Below are 22,508 nucleotides of genomic sequence, written 5' to 3'. Positions count from 1 at the left end.
AAGATAAAAACAGTGACACAGATCATTTTGGATAAATCTTTGATTTCTTTTTTCCAACTAATCTCCGACTTCAGTATCCCTCAGTTGTATTCTTTTTGTTTCCTTCAACTCTCCCATGCCTTCAGCTATCAATTCTCTGGCTCTCCTCTACAACTAGTCCAATCTGCCTTAGAGAAGCTTCTTAGGTTGGATTGCACAAAGAATGCTGCATCTAAATTGTATCTTCACTTAACAACTGCCTCTCTCCCCGATTTAGAGAAATTAAGATCAAAATGGTCTAAGGATATCCCTGAACTTAATGAGGATGATTGGATAATATATGGGACTCTCCCTTCAACTCTCTCGTCTCCTTGAGAGACAGACTTATTCAGTTTAAGATAGTCCACAGGGCATATTACACCCCCCATATATTAAATAAAATTAATTCAGACTCTGCTCCTGGTTGTTGGCAATGTGGGGAGATTCCTGGGGACTTTACCCATATATTCTGGACTTGTCCAGCTATCGTAAGGTATTGGGAAGAAATACTAGCTTTTATATTCAAAATAACATGTATCCCACTGCAACGATCAATGCCAATATGTATTCTAGGTCTGAAAGAGCAATTTATTCCTACGACAGCAGGGCGTACTTTGGTGGGGCTGCTTTTGTTCTATGCTCGTAAAGCTATAGCTCTCAGCTGGAAGAAAACCACCCCCCCATCGCTGACTTTGTGGAAACAACTCATTAATAATAGCTTACCATTATACAAAGAAACATATATAAATAGGGGTTGTCTCCTCAAATATGAAAAGGTTTGGCCCAAATGGCTCACGGACCCCTCTACAGCCTCAATAGCCTCCTAGAGGAATATGACTCTTTGCAATCTCTCCATTAGTTATTGGGCTCTAGGTGTACATATGTAACACGGGATAACACCTTTTTTTTAAATTAAACTGGCATAGGAACCAGGTATGACCAATGTATGTATGTATGTATGTATGCGGGGGTTTTTTTTTTTGTGTGTTTTGTTTTCTATGTATATAGTTTCTTTAATTGCTGCAAGTATTCATTTTTGTTTGTTGTCTGTTTTTTGAAAATTAATAAAAATGTATATTAAAAAAAAAAAAAAAAAGCCGCGTACACACGGGCGGACTTTTCGACCGGACTGGTCCGACAGACTTTCCGACGGACTTTCAACTGACTTTTGCCGGACTTCCGACGGACTTTTTAACGAACGGTCACACCAAAGTCCGACGGATTCGTACATGATGACGTACACTGGACTAAAATAAGGAAGTTGATAGCCAGTAGCCAATAGCTGCCCTAGCGTCGTTTTTTGTCCGTCGGACTAGCATACAGACGAGCGGATTTCTGGGTCCGGCTGAGTTATGACGTAAAGATTTGAAGCATGTTCCAAATCTAAAGTAAACATATTAGATCATCTCTCATCGCCGGCTCTCCCTCCTCACACAGAGACAGCGTGTGAGGAGGGAGAGCGAACAAAAATAAAACGGAAAAAAAAGTCGTCTGTGTCATCTGTCATCCCTCCCCACTGTCATCTGTCCCCACTGTCATCCCTTCCCACTGTCACCTGTCCCCACTGTCATCCCTCCCCACTGTCATCTGTCGCCAGTGCCATCCCTCCCCACTGCCATCCCTCCCCAGTGCCATCCATCCCCAGTGCCATCCGTCCCCAGTGCCATCTGTCATCAGTGCCACATATTAGTGCCATCTGTCATCAGTGCCACGTATCAGTAGCATCTGTCATCAGTGTCACGTGTCATCAGTGCCACGTATTAGTGTCATCTCATCAGTGCCACGTATTAGTGCCATCTGTCATCAGTGCCACGTGTCAGTGCCACGTATTAGTGCCATCTGTCATCAGTGCCATCTGTCATCACTGCCACGTGTCATTAGTGCCACATATTAGTGCCATCTGTCATCAGTGTCACCTGTCATCAGTACCACGTATTAGTGCCATCTGTCAGTGCCACGTATTAGTGCCAAATGTCATCAGTGCCACGTATTAGTGCCATCTGTCATCAGTGTCATCAGTGCCACATATTAGTGCCATCTGTCATCAATGCCACGTCAGTGTCATCAGTGCCACGTATCAGTGCCATCTGTCATCAGTGCCACGTCAGTGTCACGTGTCATTGTCCTGGTGCTCCAGGGCCTTCAAAAGTGTAATAGGTAGTCAACAAGTTAGATGTGTAATTTATGCTCCTAGAACACCTGATGGTGCTCCCTGCATACTGGGCCTCTGTATGTGGCCAGGCTGTGAAAAAGTCCCACACATGTGGTATCCCCATACCCAGGAGGAGTAGCAGAATGTATTTTGGGGCATTATTTGTGGTATATACATGCCATATGAGAGAAATAACCTATTACAATGACAATTTTGTGGGGGAAAAAAATCTTCATTTTGCAAAGAATTGTGGAAAAAAAAATGACAACATCAAAAAACTCACCATGCCTCTTACTAAATACCTTGGATTGTCTACTTTCAAAAAAGGGGTCATTTGGGGGGTATTTGTACTTTCCTGACTTGTTCGGGTCGCAAGAAATGAGATAGGCCACCAGTACATCAAGTGTGATCAATTTTTTATGATTTACACCACAGCTTGTAGACTCTCTAACTTTCACAAAGACCAAATAATATCCACTAATTTGGGTTATTTTTACCAAAGATATGTAGCAGTATAAATTGTGGCCAAAATTTATGAAGAAATATTAATAATTTGCAAAATTTTATCACAGAAACTAAGAAAAATTCGTTTTTTTCAAAATTTTCGGTCTTTTTTTATTTATAGCGCAAAAAATAAAAACCCAGAGATGATCAAATACCACCAAAAGAAAGCTCGATTTGTATGAAAAAAAGGACAAAAAATTCATTTGGGTACAGTATTACATGACTGAGTAATTGTCATTCAAAGTGTGAGAGCACCAAAAGCTGAAAATTGGTCTGGGCAGGAGGGGGGTTTAAGTGCCCAGTAGGCAAGGGGTTAATTTTATAGGAAAAAAACAAAACATTACAATCACTTTAATGTCAGTAGCTGCATGTTTGGGGTCATTGTCCTGCTACAGAATAAATTTGGGGCCAATCACACGCCTCCCTGATGGTATGGAATTATGGATAAGTATCTGCTTGTATTTCTCAGCATTGAGGACACCATCGATCCTAACCAAATCTCCAACTCCATTTGCAGAAATGCAGCTCTAAACTTGCAAGGAACTTTTGCAATGCTTCACTGTTGCATGCAGACACTTATTATTGTACTGCTCTCCTGCTCATTACAAACAAGCTGTCCCCTGCTACATCCAAATATTTCAAATTTTGACTCATCTGTCTGGAGCACCTGCTGCCATTTTTCTGGATTCCACTTCCTATGTTTTCATATATAGTTGAGTCGCTTAGCCTTGTTTCAACATAGTATGCATGAAAATAGGAAGTGAGATGCACAAAAATGGCAGCAGGTGCTCTAGACAGATGAGTCAAAGTTTGAAAGATTTGGCTGTAGCAAAGGGCATTTTTTTGTGAAGGTCTGGATAGCGGTACAATAATGCGTGTCTGCAGGCAACAGTGAAGCAGGGTGAAAGTTCCTTGCAAGTTTGGGGCTGCGTTTCTGGAGTTGGAGATTTGGTCAGGATTAATGATGTCCTCAATGCTTAGAAATACAGGTAGATGCTTATCCATCGTGCCATACCATCAGGGTATTTATTCTGCAGCAGAACAATGACCCCAGCCATATAGAAAATGTCATTAAAAACAATTGTCAGCATAAAGAAGAACAAAGAGTCCTGATGATTTGGCCCCTGTAGAGCCCTGATCTCAACATCATAGAGTTTGTCTGTCTTGGATTACATGAAGAGACAAAAGGATTTGAGGCAGCCTACATGCCCAGAAGATATGTGCTTAGTTCGCCAAGATGTTTGGAACAACCTAACTGCCAAGTTCATCTAAAACTGTGTGCAAGTATAGAAGAATTGATGCTGGCTTAAAGGCTAATTCCCCGTACATACAATCGGACATTGATCGGACATTCCGACAACAAAATCCATGGATTTTTTCCGACGGATGTTGGCTCAAACTTGTCTTGCATACACACGGTCGGACAAAGTTGTCGGAAAGTCCGATCGTTCTGAACGCGGTGACGTAAAACACGCACGTCGGGACCATAAACGGGTCAGTAGCCAATAGCTTTCGTCTCTTAATTTATTCTGAGCATGCATAGCACTTTGTGCGTCGGATTTGTGTACACATGATCGGAATTTCCGACAACAGATTTTGTTGTCGGAAAATTTTATAGCCTGCTCTCAAACTTTGTGTGTTGGAAAATCCGACGGAAAATGTCCGATGGAGCCCACACACGGTCGGAATTTCCAACAACACACTCCGATCGCACATTTTCCGTTGGAAAATCCGACCGTGTGTACGGGGCATATGGCTGGTCACACCAAATATTGATTCGATTTGACTTGAGCTTTTCTTCTGTTTATTTATTTTCCATTTTGTTTATTGATAAAAATAAACTATTAAGACTTCTATTTCTAAAAGAATTTCTAATTTGCAGCATTTTTCCACACCTCCATAACAATTGTGCACAGAGTGTGTATGTGTGCAGTATAGATATTAAATATATTACAATATACTTTTTTTCTCAATATAGGCATATGACCCTCAACCCAAACCTAGGTCACACTCTTCTCCACCTCCTACCCAACTCCTAGCGTCACACCCACCTCCTAGCATTTCATCCCAATAGAACATAAAACCAAGTATCATTTTGTGGGAATTTGTATTGTTAAGAATTGTTAACAAAAAAGGAAAGCAGTTAAATATACAAAACATTTGAAATATACAGACACAGACAGACACGGACTGGGAAGAACTCTCAGTGAACTGCACAGTGGAGTAAGTGTGGCATGCTTGTTTAAATAAATAAATAAATAAATAAAATAAAGCTTTACAATCAATTTAACCATCATCACCAAGAAAGCATACACAATCTAGTGCCATCTAGTGGCAATTTATGATATATCTTCAGGTTGTTCCTACTGGGATAAAAGCAGAACGAAAAAATTGGGTTCATTTCGATTTGTTATTTACATAAATTTGTTTAGTTAAATTTGTTTAATCCGTTTTATTCGTTTTCGGAATTAGTTTTGTTTATTCATATTCGAATTGATTCGAATCTTCAAATTCAGATCGTTTTGAAAAGTTTTCCAATCAATTTCGAATAGTTTTCGAATTTGAATTGTTTTCGAATTTCCAGAGAGAATAAAATAGAATAGAAGATAAAGGAATAGAATAGAAATAAATATAGCAGAAAATAAAAGAATAAAATATAATAGAGTAAAACAGAACAAAATAGGATAGAAAATAAAAAGAACAGAATAGAATGGAATAGAATAGAAATGAATAGAATAGAATAAAAAAAGAATATAATTAAATTAGAAAGATTATAACCATCTTCTGAAATTCGAATAGAATAGAAAAGGATAGCATTAAAAAAAATAGAATAGAAATAATATAATCATTTTCCAAAATTCAAATAGAATCAATTTGAATTTGAATAGAATAGAAAAGAATAGAGTAGAATAGAATAGAAAATGACACAATAGTATAGAAAAAAAACCAATAGAATAGAATGAATATAACCAACTTCCTATTGTAATGTATTCTTTTCTATTCAAATTCAAATTGATTCTATTTGAATTTTAGGAAATGGTCATATTCTTTCAATTCTCTTCTATTCTATTGTTTTTTTTTTTAATTGTATTTTTATTATTACTTTATTTTCTATTCTATTCTTCTCTATTTAAATGTATTCTATTTGAAATTTACATTTCGGAAGATGGTTATATTCTTTCTATTCTATTCTATTCTGTTGTTTTTTTCTATACTATTCTGTTATTTTGTATTCTATTCTAATCTATTCTTTTGTATTGTATTCAAATTCGAATTGATTCTATTAGAATTTTGGGAAATGGTTATATTCTTTGCTATTCTATTCTATTGGGTTTTTTTTTTATTTATAGCCCAGCCCACCCCAGCAGCCCCCTAGATCTGGCCATGCACGTAAAAAAGGATTTCTAGGTACGATAGTAGATCTTACTGGACATAGTTTTCCTTGCTTTGAGCAAAGTAGGAATGACAAAAACAGAGCCCTCTATGTTTTAAGACCTGGGCTTCAACAGCCATACCATTAAACCCAATACCTGAGAAGCAGGACGGAATAGAAGGGCCCTGAGACCGTAGATCTTGTCATTTTAGGAAGAGGCCCGGAGTTGTCTCCTAGTAGTCTGAATATGTCTGTGTACCAGGTTCTTCTAAGCGAGCTTAGTGCAATGAGAACCACCAGTTTTTTATTTATTTTTTTTTACATTTCTTCAGTTGCTTACTGGTTTCTGGTCTAGGCCAAAATGATGTCATACATCTCAGGAGTTTTCTTTTTTTTATCATCTGTGGGATTGAGGAGAGATTTTCTCAGCTAAGAACATCTTCCAGCCGGCATGTATGAACTAATGGCAGATGCATTCCAATAAGTAAATGCTATATGAATCATCTGCCCTCATTTAAAAGAGAAGTATGTTTTTTTTTCCCAGAATCATACTTACCTAGGTGGATGCAGCATGGGTCCGATGCTGCATCTGTCCCCCGTCGCCTTTGTGCTGAGAACTAAGCGATCAAACACCCCGGGTTCCAACAGCTCCCCGAGCAGAGAGCTGCTGACTGTCAATCAGCAGCTCCCCCCGCTCTGCCCCCCTCGTGCTCAATGGAGCGCTGAGCTGTGGAGTGGCAGGAAGCGGCTGTCTCAGGCTCTTAGCGGGTCGCTGAGATGCGGGGACAGGTGATAGTCCAAGCACCTGGCATGTCCAGACTTCCATTGTCGGGATGATGCTGTGCCTGGACGAATTCCTGTGACGTCAGAAGAGAGCGGACTTTAGCCCGCTCTCTGCTGAAAAACCGGTCACAGGAGGACAAAACGAATTGCACTCCTGTGACCCATAGGAGAAGCCCAGCCAAACGAGCTCAGGCTGGACTTCTCCTTAAGATAGCCATGGCTAGGAATTGCTGGTGGGGGGGGGGGGTTCAAAGTGATTTTTCAACAAAATAAAGCATTGAGATGTGGATGGATGGGTATGTTTTCTGTGATTATTAAAAACAAATGAAATGGTACTTTGTGGTTCCACTTTAAGACTGAGGCTGTATTCACATGGTAACAGAGAGCTGCCACAGCGATTCACTGCTCCAGCAGCACTCCATTGCTGGCTGTGGTAGGGGTCAGTGTGGTGCATGATTCAGAGCATTATATAGCTACCTTTTTTTCTTTTTTTGTACTAACTTTATTTGATGTGTACAAAACAAACACTTCATTCAAGGCAATGTGGAGCCTGTAATGCGATATTAACCCCTGATCATCCCCATGACACTAAGCACTGAATGGTTGAATTTTAGTGCCAAGTTTGAAAGTTCACACTGTAAAGTGAATATATTCCAAACATAACCCTGGTTTTTACGATCAGAGATACAGGGTCACCCTGTCTTACCTGTCCATGATGCTGGTCTCTATATAGGGTCCAGGCTTTGCCCATCATGATAGGTAAACCCAGTGAAGAAGTCTTCAGGTCTGAGTTCTATAGGGATGGACCACAGCCCTGGACCTGTATAGCACCCTGCAGCTGACTACATGCATTGCACAAAGTGCTGAGGTAAGCACACATGCAGGATCCAGTACCCGAAGAATATTACAGGCTTATCCCATGGCATGGTGTCCGGGTATGGCTCCCAAGGTTTTACAGAGGTTGCACCTATCTGGGTGCACTGTTTCTATTGTTGTAGTAAAAGACAGTAAAGAGTTGATTGAGGAATCTGAAGATAAAACAATAAAGTAGTTAAAGTGGTTGTAAAGGCACAAGGTTTTTACCTTCATGCATTCTATGCATGAAGGTAAAAAACCTTCTGTGTGCAGAAGCCCCCCCAGCCCCCCTAATACTTACCTGAGCCCCCTCTTGATCCAGCAATGTCCACAAGAGCCTTGCCTCTCTGGGGATTTGCACTCCTGATTGTCTTTTGGCCAATGGCTCCCGCTGCTGTCAATCATAGCCAGTGAGCCAATCAGAAAATGGAGGGGGTGGGGCTGAGCCATGGCTCCATGTGTGAATGGATACACAGAGCCACCAATTGGGAACAAGTCTGCTTGGGTTTCCCCGGTGCAAGCTGCTGTGGGGGCACCTTGCAGGAGGGAGGAGCCAGGAGCACCAGCGTGGGAACCGAGAAAAGGAGGATCTGGGCTGCTCTGTGCGAAACCATTACACAGAACAGGCAAGTATAACATGTTTGCGATTAAAAAACAAAAGAAAAAAACAAGGCTATATCGTTTTAAGATAAGAATGATTTCTCCTTAAAGGAGGAGAGGTCCATCACCTTAGGACATTAGCAAAAAAAAAACCTGAGGACTCGTGGAGTGAGGTAGGGTTATAGAAAAGGCACCCAGGGGGCAGTACTGAAAAACTTTGCCAGTGTCCAATCACCTGACAGTGCAAGCCTATAACTCAGGTCCTATTAATACTCAGCCTGAGTCCTGTATTGCAGGATCAGGATCACTTTAAGTAAATAAGCAGCCAACATTAAATTATATCTAAAGGCCTAAATATTTATTTATTTTTTTAGTATGGATTACAGAAAGATTAAGAGGCTGATTGTCATCAGTTCCAGTAATATTTTTAAACTGGCACAAAAACTGGAAAATATTTCCTACAGTACTTCACAACCACTAACTTATGCAATTTACTTATTATATATATATATATTATCTACTGTAATTGAAAAACACAAAGAGCCTGCACTGGAGATCATCACAAAATTACATGTGCCCTTTCTCATGCCCTCTTCTGAGAGTCAACTAAAACCAGCTATTGCGTAAGACTTCTCCGGTCTTGTTCCCAGTCATTAAAGAACAATCTCTTCTTAAGGTTTTAGGTACCATATAAATGAGGACACAACATCTCAAATGTCTCCTAATTCAAATTAAAAAGGGAGGTTTGAATAAAAGATCCTCACAAAATGCCTGAACTGTTTTTTTTGGCTTTTGACACAAATACTAGACACAATAGGGCCTTGTTGCCAATTGTTGAGGATTCTTTATTATCAGTGTGTTTTAGACAACTGTCTCACTTGACACTAAAAGTCCATCATTAGTTCTGACCCCTCTTTAAAGTAAAAAAACACTTTTTTTTAACCATGATCTTTTAGGAATCTGGCTTTTTGTACAGCTAGTTAAAAACATCATAATATTTATATTTTCACAAAAAGACTTTACTGGAAATTGGAAGAATTAGACACAAGGAGCAATTTTGACTTGCATTCCCTCTATTAGGCTCGATTCACATCTATGCATGTTGCTTTTGAGCGTTTTTGCAGTACTTTTTTGCGGTGCTTGCCGCGTTTTTGGACATGCTTTTTTACTGCGATTTTACAGCGATTTGCTTTTTTTACACTGTATATAGTAAGGTGCTAAGGAGGGGGCTGGGAAGTCGGCTGCCACGTCCTTAACAACCGATGAGTCAATAGCTGTCAGCAGGCTTCCCCGCTGACAATGTAAATGTAAAAAAAAAAGAATTGCCGGCTAAAAAAAAAAAAAATCATGAAAAAAAAACAGTCAGACCCATCATGTCCCAGGCGGTTAAGTCATGAGGGGGCGTGGCCTCTGGATGACGTCATCTGATGGCCACGCCCCATAGTTATCTAAGAAATGCTTGACATCGGCACGGCTAGATCAGCGGGATGCAGCATCGGAGGAGGGTCGTGGGCGGGAGCAGAGGCAGAGGAAGAAGAACACCGAACAAAGAAGACGGGAGAAAGAAGAAGACCGGAAGAAGAAGTGGGAGACAGAGAAGACCTGAGGAATAAGCGGGAGAAGCCTGGTGGAGGAAGAAGCGGGGAAGAAGATGACATTTTTAATAAAGGACTTGTCAAAAACTGTCTATTGTCTTTTCTCACACTACACTACTTTTTTTTGGTGAATGGGTAGGGGAACAATGTACCCAATACTCATTTACATAGGGGGGGCCAGTATCTTGGGGTCCCCTTGTTAAAGGGGGCTTCCAGATTTCGATAAGCCCCCCACCCACAGACCCGACAACCACCAGGCAAGGGTTGTCGGGAAGAGGCCCTTGTCCCCATCAACATGTGGGCAAGGTGCTTTGGGGTGGGGAGGCAGAGCCATGTTTCCTGACCTGCCAGGCTGCTTGCTCGGATAAGGGTCTGGTATGGATTTTGGGGGGGACCCTACGCCATTTTTTTTCAGAATGTTGGCGTGGGGGGGTCCCCTTCGAATCCATACAAGACCCAAGGGCCTGCTATGAACCTGGGGGGGAACCCACTCTGGTTTTTTTCACGATTTTTGGCATGTAATTTATTTTGGGGGGGATACCTCTTTTTAGAGGTATCCAGCTCCCACTTTCTCCCGGGGCTCCGCGGCACCAGAAGGAAGTTCACCTCTCCCCCTCCCTCCCTGCAATCTACTGGGACACGTTACAGGTCTCAGAAGATTGCCCAGCCATTCACAGCGCGCAACACGGCTCGCACGTGCGCAGTGCGTGCCCAGCTGTGAAGCCACAGAATGCCAGCGCCGTGGAGAGGAGGGGGAGAGAAGCAGGGCTTTGTACGCCCGCATCGCTGGACCATGGGGCAGGTGAGTGTCTGATTATTAAAAAGCAGCAGCTATACTTTTTGTAGCTGCTGACATTTAATTTTTTTTCTTTTCGACTGAACTCCGCTTTAAGAAAAGTAGTCATAAGAGGCAGTAGTGGGTTGGATAGATTTTAAAGTGATATTAATCCTTCTGTGATTTTTTTCATAAAATAACAAACATGTTTATACTTTTTCACTTTGCAAGTGAATTCTCCCCAGAGTTTACTGATTGTGATTACGTTTCACTTTGCAAATAAATGAAAAAAAAGGAAAAAAAATGAATTTTTGCTTTCACATGATTGACTGGTGGAAGTCAATAGAGTTTTACCCTATTCACTGAGCTCTGGTGAAAATTCCCTCACAAATGCAACTTCCCTTGCAAAGCAAATAGTTTACTGTATTTGATTTTAGTAAAACAAACTCAATGGGGTTGATTTACTAAAGGTAAATAGTCTGTGCACTGCAAGTGAAATTGTGCTGGATCTGAGGGGAAGCACTGAAATGAGGGAAAGCTCTGCTGATTTCTGTCATCCTATCATGCTCAAAGCAAAAAGGCCTTTTTTTTATCTTCTTTGCATGTTCCCCTCAGAACATCTGAGAAAGCAGCTGCACTTGCAGTGCACAGAATATTTGCCTTTAGTAAATCAACCCCAATGTCAATGTTTTGTAGATCTGAGGGGAAGATCTGAAACAAGGGGAAGCTCTGCTGATTTTATCATTCAATCATGTGCAAGCTAAAATTCTGTTTTTTATTTTCCTTGCATGTCCCCCTCAGATCTACAGTGACTACACTTGAAAGTGCACTTTCAGTACACTTTCAAATGCACTTGCAGTGCGCTTGTAGTGCAAAGTGGATTTGCTTTTCGTAAATAATCCCCAAAAATTGCACTGTATCATGAGGAATTCAAAGCAAAAAAAAGTATGTGCTACTTAAACTCAATCAATCTTCCTAGATATACTCTATAAATGGAATCTGTTAGAATATAAAATACAGGAGCTGTTAAAACTCAGAACACGCCTGTTGTGACATCAACAGATATGCACATGCTCGTTGTCCATCAACGATTCACAAAATAGCAAAGAATTATTAGGATTAGAGCCCTAGAGATGGTACCTTTAAAAAAACAAAAAAACAAAAACAACCAAACAAAAACAAACTCCTGAGTATGGAGATACCAAGTGTGAGACTTTTCCACAGCCTAGCCACATAGAGAAGCTCAACATGCAAGGAGCACCTTCAGGCGTTCTAAAGACATAAATTAAACATGTAATTTCTTGACTACCTATTATACTTTTGAATGCCCTGGAGCACCACAACAATGGAATTAACTACAAAATAACCCCATTTTGGAAAGCAAACACCCCGATGTATATTGTTTGAGGCATAATGAATCTATTGAACATGTCATTTTTTTTCACAAGTTTTTGGAAAATATGCTTTTTTTACACAAAGTTGTCAATTTGTAAAATATATATATTTTTTTTTTAACAAGAAAGATTTGTAAAATATTTCTAACACAGCATGTACATACCAACAACTACACCCCAAAATACATTCTTCTACTCCGTAGTATGCCGATACCACATGCGAGAGACTTTTCCACAGCCTGACCACATAAAGAGGTCCAACATTCAAGTAGCACCTTCAGACGATCTAGAGACATAAATTACACATCTAATTTCCTGACTAGGTATTATAGTTTTGAAGACCCTGGAGCACCAGGACAATGGAAACACCCACAAAATGGACACATTTTGGAAAGCAAGCACCCCACTGTATATTCTATGAGGCACATGACATTTTTTCCACAATATTTTGGAAAACGTAGAAAGAAATTGAAAACTTTTTTTTTTACACAACGTTGTCAATTTATAAAATATTTCTAACACACAAGCATGTACATACCAGAATTACATCCCAAAATGCATTCTGCTACTCCTGAGTATGGCGATACCACATGTGAGAGACTTTTCCACAACCTGAGCACATCCAGAAGCCCAACATCCAAATAGCACCTTGAGGCTTTTAACACATAGCATGTACAGTGGGGACGGAAAGTTTTCAGATCCCCTTAAATTTTTCACTCTTTGTTATATTGCAGCCATTTGCTAAAATCATTTAAGTTAATTTTTTTCCTCATTAATGTACACACAGCACCCCATATTGACAGAAAAACACAGAATTGTTAACATTTTTGCAGATTTACTAAAAAAGAAAAACTGAAATATCACATGGTCCTAAGTATTCAGACCCTTTGCTCAGTGTTTAGTAGAAGCACCCTTTTGATCTAATACAACCTTGATTCTTTTTGGAAAGATGCAACACATTTTTCACACCTGGATTTGGGGATCCTCTGCCATTCCTCCTTGCAGATCCTCTCCAGTTCTGTCAGGTTGGATGGTAAACATTGGTGGACAGCCATTTTTAGGTCTCTCCAGAGATGCTCAATTGGGTTTAAGTCAGGGCTCTGGCTGGGCCAATAAAGAACAGTCACAGAGTTGTAGTGAAGCCACGTCTTCGTTATTTGAGCTGTGTGCTTAGGGTCATTGTCTTGTTGGAAGGTAAACCTTCGGCCCAGTCTGAGGCCCTGAGGACTCTGGAGAAAGTTTTCGTCCAGGATATCCCTGTACTTAGCCGCATTCATCTTTCCCTCGATTGCAACCAGTTGTCCTGTCCCTGCAGCTGAATAACACCCCCACAGCATGATGCTGCCACCACCATGCTTCACTGTTGGGACTGTATTGGACAGGTGATGAGCATTGCCTGGTTTTCTCCACATATACCACTTTGAATTAAGGCCAAAAAGTTCTATCTTGGTCTCATCAGACCAAAGAATCTTATTTCTCACCATCTTGGAGTACTTCAGGTGTTTTTTTTTAGCAAACTCCATGCAGGCTTTCAATGTCTTTCAGTGTCTTGCACTGAGGAGAGGCTTCCGTCGGGCCACTCTGCCATAAAGCCCCGACTGGTGGAGGGCTGCAGTGATGGTTGACTTTCTACAACTTTCTCCCATCTCCCGACTGCAACTTTGGAGCTCAGCCACAGTGATCTTTGGGTTCTTTACCTCTCTCACCAAGGCTCTTCTTCCCCGATAGCTCAGTTTGGCCGGACGGCCAGCTCTAGGAAGGGTTCTGGTCGTCCCAAACATCTTCCATTTAAGGATTATGGAGGCCACTGTGCTCTTAGGAACCTTAAGTGCAGCAGAAATGTTTTTGTAACCTTAGCCAGATCTGTGCCTTGCCACAATTCTCTCTCTGAGCTCTTCAGGCAGTTCCTTTGACCTTGTGATTCTCATTTGCTCTGACATGCACTGTGAGCTGTAAGGTCTTATATAAACAGGTAAACAGGTGTGTGGCTTTCCTAATCAAGTCCAATCAGTATAATCAAACACAGCTGGACTCAAATGAAGGTGTAGAACCAGCTCAAGGATGATCAGAAGAAATGGACAGCACCTGAGTTAAATATATGAGTGTCACAGCAAAGGGTCTGAATACTTAGGACCATGTGATATTTCAGTTTTTCTTTTTTAATAAATCTGCAAAAATGTCAACAATTCTGTGTTTTTCTGTCAATATGGGGTGCTGTGTTTATATTAATGAGGAAAAAAATAAACTTAAATGATTTTAGCAAATGGCTGCAATATAACAAAGAGTGAAAAATGTAAGGGGGTCTGAATACTTTCCGTCCCCACTGTATGTAAAACCTTTATCCGAATAGAAAAAAAAAGTGTTTGCTGTAACTGATTTTCAAGTTTGAGCTGGAATTCAGCTTCAGTTTGTCAGTGTATTTAAATCTGCTAGCACATCTAACACTCACCTCCCAGACTAACAATGCTGTTGTCTGCTGTGCCCCCTGTTCCCATTCATCCAGAGTCTAAGAATTATAATACAGGAGCTGTGTAAAGCCTTGTACACACGATTGGATTGTTGGCCAACAGAGCGTCAGACTTTTGTCTGAAGGGCGTGTGCCAGGAACTTGTCTTGCATACTAACAGCACACAATTGTAGGCCAACAATCACAAACGTAATGACGTACTACGTGGAATTTCAGCTTTTGAGAGCCACCCTTTGGGCACCTTCTCCTAATGTTGTGTTTGGTGAGCATTGTTTTCGAGCATGTGTGTTTGTACTTTGGACTTTAGTGTAACGGACAATACATAAATCTGACAACAGACCGTTGTCCGCCGAAAATTTACTAGCCTGCCATCCAACATTTGTTACCGGAAAGTTGGACAACAATTGTCTGAAGGAATGTACTAACGGTCAGATTTTAGGCAAACAGTCTGTCATCACACAATTCAATTCCCCGCGGAAAATCAGATCATGTGTAGGAGGCTTTACTGTCCAGATCACCAGGTAAAAACAGAGGGGAAAAAGCCTAAAAAAAGAAAACTAATGCAGTCACCACATCTAATGATTGGCAAGCTGCAATATATATAATAAAATAATTACAGCGTGCAAAAGTGCATGGATCATTCCATTGAAAAAACTTCCAAAAATAACAGTAAAAATAAAAAAACATCAATCAAATAATCATGTTGAAATATTGCAAAATGTCCCAAATAAAGGTGCTTAAGTGCTTCAATCCTTATAAAGTGCAGTAGTGCTTCAAACTTCCACTCCGTGATGTGGCACACACCCCTCCTGTGTCCCCACTCACAGGATGAAATGGATCAATAGCTTTTCAGTCTAGGGGTCATACGAGTTGTAAATTTTCCCCTGAGGAAGATACGACATTTCCCGGTATCGACACATGTAGGGGAGGGGACAGGACGGTTTGTGAGACAGTGGAGTGTTCTCAGAGAGGGAGAGGACACATCAGTGCCTTTATATTTGTTTGGCTTGATACAGAGTGGTGCACTCATAGCACCTATTAAATGTGAGTACCCTAATATAGGGAATATTGTCATTTTAAATAAAACTTTTAAAACGGTAATACACTATCCAGTTTCTTCTGTTTTCCATATGAATATTGCTGCAAGCAACCATCCAAGGATCTATATGCTGACCATAAACCCAGAGGTGTTTTAAAAGCGTGTTTTGACCAAGCTTAGGTGCAAGGTCACACGCTCTAAGGTGAGCGCATACACCAAAGGGGGAGCACAAGAGTGGACATGAGCACTTTACTGTTATACCATCTGTTTTATCATCTGCAATAAGCACCAGAAGAATGGAGTAGTTATGAATGGACTTTATGCTACGATTTTATGGACACAGATTATTGTATGAATTAGTTTGGCACAAGAGCACTTTAAACATGGTCCACTTTATTTCTATATTGATTATTGTATATTGATGCACTTTTATATAGATTGATGTAAATCACAGGTTGTCACTGCAATTATCGCAGTATCGCAATGATCGCACAGGGTTGCAAATTTCTCTATTGCATATGAATGCTACATGTGTATATAGAGGTGTGTATGCTACACAGGTTGTCATTGGGAGGATCGCATAGGATTGCAATTTTTAATTGTTCATGATCGCAACTTATAATCGCATATGATTGCGTTATTAGATTCACTAGATTTTTTATATAGGATTAGAATATCTCACCACCACTACTTAACTGCAACCAGTCATATTATGATTTAGTACGGTTACTGTATGATTATATTTGGATAGCGCAGCATTATATTGGTATAAGAGCTGTAAAGCTGGCTAGGTATGGAGACTCACAGAAGGTCCAATGGAAACCCCCCCCAACATAATAATCATGAGCCGGTAAATGCACCAAAATAAAAAGTGTCATGGTTTGGGTGATGTTTTCTGCAGCAGGAGTTGGGCCTCTGATACAGCTATATGGCAGAGTAAATGCAAATGTTTATCAGAACCTTCTTCAACAACAAGTGGCTCCTTCCCTAAAATATGGGCCATTTAGAGCTGTACTCAATCGTTGGCCAAAAAATAATTGAGATCCAGCTCAATATTCATACCCCATGGCTGCATACATCTGACTTTATATAGCCACTGAGTTTCGTTTTGTGAGATCGCTCTCGTCATGTGTGTGCCCCTCCAATGTCTAGATATTTTTTCTATCCCATAAAATGTTAAAAGTGTAGGGTCACTGTTATGATAAAACCGAAAATGTTTTGACACACTATGGTTTAAATAACCTTTTTTAATATTTGCAAGATGTTCATTAATTCAAACTTTTAATTGGCGTGTGGTTCTGCCTACATACTGGAGTGAACACGGACACTCCAGCACATATATGACATGGTCAGAGTTGCACGTAATGAGAGGTTTTATACTGAACTTTTTTTGTGTTACTGAAGAATGAAAATGCTTAATTTTCTTGTTTGTGCCTAGTCTTTTGGCAGTTTTACATGCCTTACATCTAGTGCAATAATGAAAACCTGAGCCATCAAGAAAAGTCAATGGTTTCTTAGGGGGATCTGGAACATTTGGGGCAATGATATTCCGCAGTCCTGGAGCCCTGCGGTAAATAAATTTAGGTTTAGGAGGCAAGGATGATTGGAGATCTTTATCTTTCAAAAGAATAGGCCAAAATTTCTTAAAAATTCTTTCAACCCGCTTGTACTGTCTGTGGAACCCTGTAACAAAGGCTACTTCTCCTCTAAATCCCATTTTTTTCTTGGTAGTCAAAAGTGATTGTCTATCCATTTCAGAAACCTGACACAGAGTTTTAGTCAAAGTCAAAGACTGGACAGATAGTTGCAATGTTTGTTGGCTGAGACCAAATGGTATTGTTAGCTGTGAAACTGCTCTTATAAAAATGTGGTTGTTTGTCAGTGGAATGTTAGGACAATATGCAAGGTCTTAAAACAGTTCTGAGGGTTGCAAGAAGCACTGTGCTATTCTTTTTTAAGTCAAGATCCATGGTCCTGCCACATAGAAGGGAAAGTGTGGTATGGCCTGACCAGAGTTTACTATCCTAAGAGTTCATGCACACGTGGCTTCCACAGGGAATTTAGATGCCTCGCTTAATTTCTCACACCTGAAATCTACATGCTGAAAAATCAGTTGGACACGCCTATGCATAATAGCCAACTGTCCCGGGAAATATATTTCCTGGGACATTCCCAGCATTTAGACCTTTGTCCCGGTATTACTGTATCCTGGGAAATGTCCCGGGAAATCGTAATTTTCCCGATTTTTAGCTGCCGCTAGAGGTCTGCGGCCGGCATTTTACAGAAGACCAGCTATTGTGAGGAAAAAACAAGATGCGGAAGCCAGGCTCTGCCTCTTGGTTCTTCCCTTCGGCCTCCATGAGCTGGTCTTCTGTAAATGGCGCAGAGACCAAATCACTAGTGGCATCGCTACCAGGGTGTGGCTGATGTAAGGAGGGACTTCTGCTGGGAACACCGGATGTAAGGAGGGTCTCCGCTGGGGACACCTGGTGTAAGAAGGGACGCCGCTGGGGACACCTGATGTATGGAGGAACTCCGCTGGGGATACCTGAAGGGGAGGAAGGGACTCTCCTGGGGACACCTGATGTAAGTAGGGACTCGGCTCTGGGGACACCTGATGTAAGTAGGGTTTCCACTGGGGACTCCTGATGTAAGGAGGGATTCCGCTCTGGGGACTCCTGATGTAAGGAGGGACTCCACTCTGGGGACTCCTGATGTAAGGAGGGACTCCACTCTGGGGACACCTGATGTAAGGAGGGACTCTACTGGGGACTCCTGATATGAGAAGGAACTCTGCTGGGGACACCTGATGTAAGGAGGAACTCTGCTGGGGACACCTGATGTAAGGAGGAACTCTGCTGGGGACATCTGATGTAAGGAGGGACTCTGCTGGGGACTCCTGATATAAGGAGGAACTCTGCTGGGGACACCTGATGTAAGGAGGAACTCTGCTCTGGGGACTCCTGATGTAAGGAGGGACTCCGCTCTGGGGGCACCTGATGTAAGGAAGGACTCCGCTCTGGGGACACCTGATGTAAGGAGGGACTCTGCTTTGGGGGCACCTGATGTAAGGAGGGACTCTGCCCTGGGGACACCTGATGTAAGGAAGGACTCCACTCTGGGGACACCTGATGTAAGGAGGGACTCCACTCTGGGGACACCTGATGTAAGGAGGGACTCCTCTGGGGACACTTGATGTAAGGAGGGACTCTGCTGGGAATGCCTGGTGTAAGTAGGGACTCTGCTGGGGACAACTGATGTAAGGGGGCACTTTGCTGGGGGCACCTGATGTAAGGAGGGACTCTATTGGGGGCACCTAATATAAGAAGAGACTCTGCTGGGAATACCTGGTGTAAGGAGGGACTAGGCTGGGAATGCTTGGTGTAAGGAGGGACTCTGCTGCGGATACCTGGTGTAAAGAGGGACTCTGTTGGGGACACCTGATGTAAGGAGGGACTCTGCTGGGGACATCTGATTTAAGAAGAGACTCTGCTGGGGACATCTGATGTAAGTAGGGACTCTGCTGGGGAAACCTGATGTAAGGAGGGACTCTGCTGTGGACACCTGATGTAAAGAGGGACTCTGTCGGGGACACCTGATGTAAGGAGGGACTCTGCTGGGGACATCTGATGCAAGAAGGGACTCTGCTGGGGACATCTGATGTAAGAAGGGACTCTACTGGGGGCACCTAATATAAGGAGGAACTCTACTGGGAATGCTTGGTGTAAGGAGGGACTCCGCTGGGGACACCTGATGGCATCTGGTGGCAGGCGACGTGGCAAGTGACACACTCAGGGCTCCCACTAATTCTGCATTATGGTGAGTTGAACCATTTCATTTTTTATTACAATGTAATAATAAAAATAATGCGCTTCAATCATCCTGACACCATACTAACCATGGTGCCGTAATGATTGATGCGCTAACACCAGGTGTTTGAAGTATCTTTATCTGCTGATTGCTAAACTTTCTGGAATACACATATTGCTATTGTGGTGTAGGATCTGGGCCTGCTGTCCCACCATCCTTCTTTCTATCCTTCCTTCTCTCTCCTTCCCCCCCTATCTCTTTCTTTCTCTCTCTCTCCCTCCATCCCTCGTTCATCTCAGACTTGAACCACACCCTCTTTGAGCCATGCCCCCTTTAAGCCACGCCCAATATTTAGTTTAAACCACACCCATTTTTCATCCATTTGTATGGCAGGCTGTACATGGCATGTGCGGCTTACCTTAGGGGTGGAGGGGAGGGGCAGTGCCAGGAAATTACAGAAGGCATCTAAAATGTCAGTCTAAGCCCTGTGTGTATGAACCCTAAAACATGCATGACAATCTTGCTTTTACTACATAACAGCACGTAAAACCTTATTTTTAATTTCATGTTTCTACATTTTAAAAGTAGTAAATCTGTACTAATTGAAATTTCTATTAGTACTACAGACTGCACATAGCTGACCATATTTTGCTTTGTCACTCACCAACTGATAGTTTAAAAGTATTTAATAATTTAAATACTCCCATAAGATCATTAAGTAGCTCTAATGGTAAATTTATAAAGATGGAACAGCACAGCTCAAACATCTCTAGCAGTGGGAGCCAAATTCAGCAAGGTTCTGTGTCACTGGCAGCAAGTCATCCAATAACTATGATTCAGAGCTTGACTGTACTTTCCACTAATTACTGGCACCAGACAAATGTGACCTCCAAATCAGCTATTACTGCTCTATTTAAAAAAATTAAAAACCTGAATTTCACAGTTTAAAAAAAAATTTAAAAGTGTGTGTGTGTGTGTGTGTGTGTGTGGGGGGGGGGGTGTAAGCACATGTGTGTTTGGTTTTAAAAACATGCAAGAGAAAAATGAAAGGAATGAGTTGCAAGGGCAAACACATACAGTAAATTCAGATTAAATAAAGGGGGGGGGGGATCTATGCACAGTCATTTTGAAAACATGAATACTAAGCACAGGTATGAGTCTAAATACCAGATCTATATAAAATAGTAGAAGAAAAAGAAGGATGGAAGGAAGAAGTGGGGGGGGGGGGATCCATATTACCAAGTAACCCAGGTATGGGGGCAAATAAACTATAAGCTGTGGGTATCAAAGCAGCAAAGGATGTTAAAGCGGAGGTCTGCCCACCCCACGAAAAATAAAAAATCAGAAGCTACAAATACTGCAGCTGCTGACTTTTAATATATGGACACTTACCTGGGAGCCCGTGATGTCGGCACCGCAGCCAATCTTTGGATCGGTTGTCGGGTGCAGCCACCACCATTGCCGGCAAGGGAACCTGGCAGTAAAGTCTTTTCGCCCCGTCTCCCGGAAGTGGGGAAGGGGACCTTTCAAAATAGGTCTCCACCCCCCACGAAAGGTCCAAAATGTGGCACCGGAGGGGGGGGGGAACAAGCGGAAGTTCCACTTTTGGGTGGACCTCTGCTTTAATGCTACAATCAAAAGAATCGCAGGTAACAATTAGAGCTGGTGTTGTCCAAACAGACTCTAATGCCCTGTACACATGATCTGAAAATCGGGCAACAGATCATCCGTTTTTGTTTTTTTGCATGCTAGTCACATATCGAACATGAAGAGCTTACTAAAGGGTACATACTATATCTAGTGGAGTTGCAGGGAAGTACAGCCATTTTTGGCTAAAGTTTTTAATGCCTACTGCTCTATTATTTCTATGCAGGTGAAAATGTTGTCTATTACCTGGTTCCAACAAAAACATTAAAACTGATATTCTCAGATTTGCCTCATTGCATCCCAAAGCATTTCCACAATGTGGAAATCCCCAGAAGATTCATTATTGGCCAAATGGATCATATTCTAAATGACAGAATGCATATGGAGAACCTGCAGGCAGATGACATTGATATTAGGGATTTGTTTCAGTTGGGATGGATACTGTTTCATTCCTCAGAAACCGTTCATTTAATGTTAGACTCGTATGGCCCATACACACGTTCCGAAAATCTGAAGCTGAATCATGATCTCTCTTTTCCTCCAGTGAATCCACTCCCCCCACAGTTAGAAAGCACCTCCCAGGGAACACATTTAACCCCTTGATCGCCCCTGTAGTTAACCCCTTCCCTGCCAGTGCCATTTATACAGGGATCAGTGCATTTTTTTTAGCACTGATCACTGTATTGGTGTCACTGGTCCCCAAAAAGTGTCACTTAGGGTCAGATTTGTCGCAGTGTTAGAAAGTTTCTTTAGTCTAATATCTAATATTCATTAATTAACAAATATTAACAAATGAATGAATGGATTAGATCTTTATAGAATAATTGAGTTGAATATATATTTATATCTTCTAGGTATGGATAACGTGAATAGACTGTTATACGTATACATATAAGCTTCATAAACATTTCTATGGAGAACAAAACATGTGTTAGTAATTAGGGATCTTACGTTGGTTTCCCTTACCTCCCCCTATCACAGATGGAGAAGGAAGGATTCACATTTCTTAAGATGTAAAAGTTCATGTTTTAGTTAAGATTATAAGTTCTTTATACTACAATATTGCTTGATTAGGATATTAATAAGAACATTAGGTTTTCAATGAATATAATATACATACTGATTTATGTAGTATTTGATTTAGATATTAAAGAAGTTATATCCTATATTTAAAATATTTTCACATACTCTTCTTGCCCATCCCCATGGAATGTTGTGAATAGAGATGGTGTTGTATTTCAACATCTGGCAGTAGACTGAAAGTTAGAAAACCATTTGCCACTAAGTCTGTGGCACTATAAGACAAACTAATCCTTTTTAGGAAGGTGGGGGCTATTTTCATGGGTTTGATTTGTTGAGTAAAAGCTTTTGAACAAGAGATTTGCTTCAGACACCACGAGACATTGAAGGAAGCTGCCCCAGCTACACACACACATACACACAAAGATACGCATCTGATTCAATCTTCATCTTAAGAATATAATATACTATTGATG

Source organism: Aquarana catesbeiana, linkage group LG08 (assembly GCF_042186555.1).
Source record: "Aquarana catesbeiana isolate 2022-GZ linkage group LG08, ASM4218655v1, whole genome shotgun sequence".
NCBI lineage: Eukaryota > Metazoa > Chordata > Amphibia > Anura > Ranidae > Aquarana > Aquarana catesbeiana.
This window is presented reverse-complemented; position numbering follows the sequence as displayed.